The 8,452-nt window shown below is 42.7% G+C and overlaps 1 pseudogene; it reads right to left on the bottom strand.

The window, feature by feature from the left end:
• On the bottom strand, positions 1–1,090 carry LOC125528850 (putative glutathione S-transferase pseudogene; annotated as a pseudogene).
• Between the last annotated feature and the right edge of the window lie 7,362 nt (positions 1,091–8,452).

Here is an 8,452-nt window from a genome sequence, read left to right as displayed (position 1 = left end):
TTCAATTCTCACATTGATCGATGAATTTATCATCCACAAATAGTCAATCACTACATTTTAAAAAACCAGCATAACTAACGGGCATAAGAATAGAAGATTATTCAATGTATGTCCGACAAAATGGACTAATACACCCTTGTGATGAAGTTGTGCAACAAAACACACATGAGGCATACTGAGACCGGCTAAAGCGAAATCTACCCTATGATGAAAACTTGGCAAACCATGCATGATTATGGTGTAGAACAAAATACATGCTTATTAGTTATTTAGTATAAATTGCTTATTTATAGACTGCAGCATAAGCTCTGATGTGGCTGCTCATTCACTGTACTGCTGCCACTATCGAGTCAGTCACTACCGCTTCACTGCACCGCTGCTGACCATGAACGACCTGTACCTCTCCTTGTTTTTGGTGAAGTAGGCGATGAGCTCGTCCCTGTCCGGCAGGGACCGCCTGACCACCTCGTCGGAGGTGTACTCCGTCGCCCACCGGCGGAGAGCAGGGTACTCGCCATCCTTCATCACACGCACCCCGGCGACTTCCTCCAGCACGCCGAGCCAGTGAGACAGCGTGCATGCGGCGAGGTCGACGAAGCCGAGTGCGTCGCCCCCGAAGAACCTCTTCCCCTCCAGCTGCGCGTCCAGAATCGCCTGGCTCTCCTTGGTCTCCCTCGCAAGCCGCGCCTGCTCCTCGCCGTCCGTTCACATCGCCTGCCACAGCGGCTTCAAGCACTTTTTGGCGATGAAGTCGGCCCAGAAGCGGGCCGTGGCGCGGTCGTAGGGGTCCGCCGGGAGGAGCCGGGGCGCCGTCCCGTCGCCGTCGTGGTAGGCCTCGTCGACGTACTCGCCGATGAGGAGGGACTCGCAGACGGCGCGGTCGCCGTGGAGGAGGACGGGGACCGACTGGTGAACCGGGTTGTGGGCGAGCAGCAGCTCGCTATTGTTGGTCAGGTCCTCCACGAGCAGCTCGTATGGCACCCCCTTGAGCGTGAGCGCCACCTCCACGCGGTGCGCGAACGGGCTGCCGAACGCCGTGATGAGCCTCACCGGCGCCTGTGCTGTCTGCTGCGACATCCTGATCAAGCAAAAATTGCTGTCTTGAGAATGTGTTAGCTCTGCTAGATTGTGTATTTATATGGCCGAGGAAGAGTAGTGGTTGTGCATGGTCAGGTGAGAGATGGCGGGCTGTACGCCTCTTCTACAAGGAAAGGATCCGTCGATATCTTATCCTTTTCACACCACTTGGACTGACGCTGCTGAGATTCAAACGAAACCAACGACGGATGTTTGCCAGTCAGAAGTAGCTGGTTGTTGGATGGATCAAGTGAGAACTTGAGAAGCTTCGTGAGACATGGGAGACTATTACCACTTTAGCTTTACGTCAGGCGACTGAATTTTTAATTTTCGGTCAGTCGATTCTGTGACCGTTGATTGAAGTGCTTTGTGATACGGTGTGAGAGCTCACAGCAGAGTTGACTGACCCTATACTTTCTTCAGTCGATTTCCCCGGGGTTGACCATTCTTGCACCGCACATGCATGCCACTTTTAGAATGTGTGTAGTGTGTGTCCGTGCTTTTCTCCTTGTTTTTTCTTCTGTTTTGATGCACATTTTTTCTCCTCCTTTTTTCTTTTTCCTTTTTTGGCTGAGTTTTTTGTTTAGTTTATGTGTATTTAGCGTGTGTGTGTTTGTATATGTATACACGTAAGTACCATGTATGTAAATTATACTAGTGTCAAAATTTTCACTATTATATGTATTTTCTTACATGTTATAACACTTGTAGAAAAAGTCCCATTTGTTCCGTTTCTAGAGGCCCATTTGTCCCGGTTCTAGAACCAGGACTAAAGGGTCGGTACTAAAACCCATTACCTTTAGTCCCAGTTCGCCTACGAACCGGGACAGATGGGGCCGATGCGGCTTGCCTAGGCAGGAGGACCTTTTGTCCCGGTTGGTATCACCAATCGGGACCAAAGAGCATCCACGTGTCAGCAGTTCAGAGTCTGGGGTTTTTGTTTTTTTAAGGGGGGTGGGGGTGTTGGGGGTTTGGGGGGTTTTGTAGGGTTAATTTAGGGGTTTCATATATTGTGTTAGCTAGCTAATAAAGAGAAGTGCCCTCTCTTATCTCCGTGCTTGGTCGATGCTACGTACTGTACGTATAGAGAGGACTCGACACGCTAGCTAGTAAGCAAATGAAGGAAACCATTAAGTACACAAGATCGTCATGAACATATACAGAGAGAAGTGATCGACCTCTCCTTCTCCGAGAGATTGGTTGAACAACATGTTTTCGTATATCTATTCGACGCTACTAGCTACATATATACAATATAAGATTTCTTACAATCCTCTAACATCTGAACTCAAGTTCCACATGGTATTCTCCGGCTTTATTGATGACGTGGTCATAAAAGAATCCTGCCAATTCCTCTTTAATTGCTCGTATGCGATCTTGTGGTAGGAGTTTATTCCGCATCTGCCACATCTAATTTGAAGAAGGGGGTCAATACATATATATGAATGAAACTCAACACAAATGATGGTAATAAAATGAAATTATGAATGTTATTTCTTACGCACTTCAAATTGTCTTTTAGAGTAGCCCCGCTTACTCTTGGCCGTCGTGTTGTAGATGAACTCGCAAAGATAGTATCCACAGTAATCATTACCGGGTTCCTGCCACAAGCACTTTACGAGAAATAGAGGTCAATCAAACTGATAATGAAACATTATAAATGGTATTGATGAAAGTAGCTAGAATCAATGAGAGATGCGCGGAACTAGCTAGCTAGTAGTACTTACTTTCAGGTGTGTAAATCGCAGCTCCCCCGGCAGTCCCGGAGCTTGTGCGGTGAACTTTTTCCAAACCCTGCAAGACAAAGAAAATAATTACTTGATATCATGAAATGAACAAAGTTGCCGATGTGGTGCAATAATGATCGATTGAACTTACTTCTTGAGCATTTTAGTCATGGCCGCATACTCCTCAGGATCTTTTCGTCTCGAGTCTAAGACGGTTCCTAGTCCCTGCTCAAGCTTAATCTCTAGGAGAATAAAGTGGAAACTGCGCATGCATGCATAACTCATCGATTACATTACTATAACCTCGAGTAATAAGGGAAACCGAATATGCACAAGACAGTAACAATCATTTGAAGTTGTAAGGAAAGAGTATTTTTGTTTTGATTTTGAAGCAACAATCGTAGTACTTACAGATAGTAGAAAGTGACGATTATTTTATCGAGGGCCTTTTGATTGAAAAATTGAAAGGACTCCTAAAATGGAACAGACAACAGATCAATTCCAACGAGGTCGTGCTCCTCTTTAACTCTACCGTCAAAGTATCCTTCCCAGACTCGCTGCAGGTTTTCATGTACCACTAATGGAATCTTCGCATCATCGTTGTTAGAGGAGGATAACCAGGTTTGACAAGAGGCTTCCCATACCGGTATTTAAAATTGCCCACCTCCATTGTATGAAAATGTGCATCGTCAGGTAAGTAATATCTAGGATTGGTACCGGACACCATCCTCGGATGATTAGCGACGATATCGCTAGACACCTTGAGCGGGGGGGGGGCACGATTGGTTCGCTTGTTCGCCGAGCTGGGGAATTTTTTCCCACTTCTTCATTCTGCTAACCTTCGATCACTGCAAGTACTTCCCGACCGCTCCGCTTCAATATATGACCTTTCAATAATGCGCTCATAGTTGGTTTGCGGTGGAGACAGTGGTGGTCGCTTCAGGGCATCGATAGTGCGCTGAACTTTCAGAGGAGGAAGGTGAACTGGCGGCGGCTATGGTTGGTACGGGAGATGGGAGAAAGGTAACTAGGGTTAGGCTGGTGTGGATGACGGTGACATGTACCTAGGGTAGGGCAATAGATCTGATCTAAGCATCCTTCCCAAGGACACTGCCCTACAGTCAAAGACATTTAAAGAACAGCAAATTCTACCGACTGAAATCACATCAGGATGCAACTCACTCGACCATGTGTTCCACTCGGACAACCCAATTATATTCGACCAGGATATAATCATTCGACCACATCAGCAACCACTTGAAGTACAAAAGATCTAAGGTCACTCTGGATGGCAACGGTCGGGCGTTCACTCCGTAGTCTTAAGAATCATTTATATCACTTTAATGCTGACGTTACCAGTAACGTCCCCTCTTTATGTACATTGAACCTTGTGTAACGGGCGATGGCTGGGGTCTTGGCGCACTCTATATAAGCCACCCCTCCTCTGGCACAAGGGTTCGCACCCCCTATAACTTCACGCATAATCTAATCTACCAGCAAATACTAATGTGAGACACATTAGTCCCGATTTGAATTTGAGCCGGCACTAATGTGTCCATTAGTGCCGGTTCCAACGGCTAGGCGGGAGGAGATCTTTACTACCGCTTCGTAGCGAACCTTTAGTGTCGGTTCGTGCGATGAACGGTACTAAAGAGGTAGTGGCTGGCTGTTGTCGGGTTGGGGCCCGGCCAGCCCCTTTAGTACCGGTTCATGGCATGAACCGGTAGTAAATAGGTTGTGGCTGGAAGTTTTTAGTCCCACCTAGCTGCCCTAGCAGGATTTTTACCACCTTAAATATGTTACTTCTCAAAATATCACAAGCACTTGGTCTTCATAGAACTCTATGTGTAGAATTTGTGGTCGCAATATGAGTCTTCACCGGTTTCTAAACCGTTGAGGACTCATATTGACAATTCAGATTGTACACAAAAAGATCATTGATAATCAATGTATTTTTGATGTATATTTTTACATGTTTACGCCCTCACTCTCTCCTCTCTCCACTCACACTCACACTGACTCGGTCTCCCGCGCAATCCCCCCGCCGGTCGCCCCAGCTAAATGACCTTGAAATTGAAAATCACTACAAAATGAACTCTGAAAAATGTTGAAACTTGGCATGGTATCATCATTTCACCCACATAGCATGTGCAAAATAGTACAGAGGGTTACGGCAAAAACTGGACGCACTTCGTGTACAAACTGGACAATCTCTTTCGAAGTATCGGGGTTTCGGACGAGAACTCATCTTTACACGTGCACTTCATTTTTTAAACTCATTTGAACTCCAGACTTTTTTTGCGCTCTGAACGCACCATTCAAAGCGAAGTCATCAATTTTCAACACGTTCTGACATCATTTGCTATTTTTCAGTCATTTACCGATTTGTTTAGAGAGCTAAATGACTGAGAAATTGAAAATCACTACAAAATGAACTCTGAAAATGTTGAAACTTGATGTAGTATCATCATTTCACCCACATAGCATGTGCAAAATAGTAGAGAGGGTTACGGCAAAAATTGGACGCACTTCGTGTACAAACTGGACAATCTCTTTCGGAGTATCAGGGTTTTGGACGAGAACTCATCTGTTACACGGGCACTTCATTTTTTTTAAACTTATTTGAACTCCAGACTTTTTTGCATTCCTATGCACCATTCAAAGCGACGTCATCAATTTTCAACACTTTCTAACATCATTTGCTATTTTTTAATCATTTACTGATTTGTTTAGAGAGCTAAATGACCGTGAAATTGAAAATCACTACAAAATGAACTCTGAAAATGTTGAAACTTGGCATGGTATCATCATTTCACCCACATCGCATGTGCAAAATAGTAGAGAGGGTTACGGAAAAAACTGGATGCACATCGTGTACAAACTGGACAATCTCTTTTGGAGTATCAGGGTTTCGGACGAGAACTCATCTGTTACACGACACTTCATTTTTTAAAGTTATTTGAACTTCAGACTTTTTTTGCGTTTCCCATGCACTATTCAAAGCGACGTCATCAATTTTCAACACGTTCTGACATCATTTGCTATTTTTCAGTCATTTACCGATTTGTTTAGAGAGCTAAATAACCGTGAAATTGAAAATCACTATAAAATGAACTCTGAAAATGTTGAAATTTGGCATGGTATCATCGTTTCACCCACATAGCATGTGCAAAAGAGCAGAGAGTGTTACGGCAAAAACTGGATGCACTTCGTGTACAAACTGGACAATATCTTTCGGAGTATTAGGGTTTCGGACGAGACCTCATCTGTTACACGACACTTCATTTTTTTAAAGTTATTTGAACTCCGGACTTTTTTTTGTGTTTCCCATGCACTATTCAAAGCGACGTCATCAATTTTTAACATGTTCTGACAGCATTTGCTATTTTTCAGTCATTTACCGATTTGTTTAGAGAGCTAAATGACCGTGAAATTGAAAATCACTACAAAAGGAACTCTGAAAATGTTGAAACTTGGCATGGTATCATGATTTCACCCACATAGCATGTGCAAAATAGTAGAGAGGGTTACGGCAAAAACTGGACGCACTTCATGTACAAACTGGACAATCTCTTTCGGAGTATCAGGGTTTCGGACGAGAACTCATCTGTTACACGGGCACTTCATTTTTTTAAACTTATTTGAACTCCAGACTTTTTTGCATTCCGTATGCACCATTCAAAGCGACGTCATCAATTTTCAACACTTTCTAACATCATTTGCTATTTTTCAGTCATTTACCTATTTGTTTAGAGAGCTAAATGACCGTGAAATTGAAAATCACTACAAAATGAACTCTGAAAATGTTGAAACTTGGCATGGTATCATCATTTCACCCACATAGCATGTGCAAAATAGTAGAGAGGGTTACGACAAAAACTGGACGCACTTCGTGTACAAAATGGACAATCTCTTTCGGAGTATCAGGGTTTCGGACGAGAACTCATCCGTTACACGGGCACTTCATTTTTTAAACTTATTTGAACTCCAGACTTTTTTGCGTTCCGTATGCACCATTCAAAGCGACGTCATCAATTTTCAACACTTTCTAACATCATTTGCTACTCCCTCCATTCCATAATGTTGTGCTTCCTCTATCCACGTGTTTCAACTTTGACCATAAATTTAACTACCAAGACCGATTGCGGCGGGAGCAAAAATTATATCAGTGAATTCGTATTCGAAAGAAGTTTTAAATTATATAATTTTTTCTTCCGCCGCAGTTGGTCTCGTTGGTTAAATTTATGGTCAAAGTTGGACCTCGAGAAGCGCGGGCACACTATATTTTGGAATGGAGGGAGTATTTTTCAGTCATGTACCAATTTGGTTAGAGAGCTAAATGACCGTGAAATTGAAAATCACTACAAAATGAACTCTGAAAATGTTGAAACTTGGCATGGTATCATCATTTCACCCACATAGCATGTGCAACAGAGTAGAGAGGGTTACGGCATAAACTGGACGCACTTCGTGTACAAACTGGACAATCTCTTTCGGAGTATCAGTGTTTCAGACGAGAACTCATCTGTTACACGGGCACTTCATTTTTTAAACTTATTTGAACTCCATACTTTTTTGCGTTTCCTATGCACTATTCAAAGTGATGTCATCAATTTTCAACACGTTCTGACATCATTTGCTATTTTTCAGTCATTTACCGATTTGTTTAGGGAGCTAAATGACCGTGAAATTGAAAATCACTACAAAATGAACCCTGAAAATGTTGAAATTTGGCATGGTATCATCATTTCACCCACATAGCATGTGAAAAAGAGTAGATAGGTTTACGGCAAAAACTGGATGCACTTCGTGTACAAACTGGACAATCTCTTTCGGAGTATCTGGGTTTCGGACGAGAACTCATCTGTTACACGGGCACTTCATTTTTTTAAAATTATTTGAACTCCAGACTTTTTTTGCGTTTCCTATGCACTATTCAAAATGACGTCATCAATTTTCAACACGTTCTGACATCATTTGCTATTTTTCAGTCATTTGCCGATTTGTTTAGAGAGCTAAATGATCGTGAAATTGAAAATCACTATAAAATGAACTCTGAAAATGTTGAAACTTGGCATGGTATCATCATTTCAACCACATAGCATGTGCTAAAGAGTAGAGAGGGTTATGGCAAAAACTGGAGGCACTTCGTGTACAAACTAGACAATCTCTTTCGGAGTATCAGGGTTTCGAACGCGAACTCATCTGTTACACGGGCACTTCATTTTTTAAACTTATTTGAGCTCAAGACTTTTTTTTGCGTTCCGATGCACAATTCAAAGCGACTTCATCAAATTTCAACACTTTCTATCATCATATGCTATTTTTCAGTCATTTACCGATTTGTTTAGAGAGCTAAATGACCGTGAAATTGAAAATCACTACAAAATGAACTCTGAAAATGTTGAAACTTGGCATGGTATCATCATTTCACCCACATAGCATGTGCAAAATATTAGAGAGGGTTACGGCAAAAACTGGACGCAGTTCGTGTACAAACTGGACAATGTCTTCCGGAGTATCAGGATTTCGGATGAGAACTCATCTGTTACACGGGCACTTCATTTTTTAAATCTTATTTAAACTCCAGACTTTTTTGTGTTTCATATGCACCATTCCAAGCGAAGTCATCAATTTTCAACATGTTC

Source organism: Triticum urartu, chromosome 7A (genome assembly GCF_056163025.1).
Source record: "Triticum urartu cultivar PI428250 chromosome 7A, HENAU_Tu73, whole genome shotgun sequence".
Lineage (NCBI taxonomy): Eukaryota > Viridiplantae > Streptophyta > Magnoliopsida > Poales > Poaceae > Triticum > Triticum urartu.
This window is presented reverse-complemented; position numbering and strand designations above follow the sequence as displayed.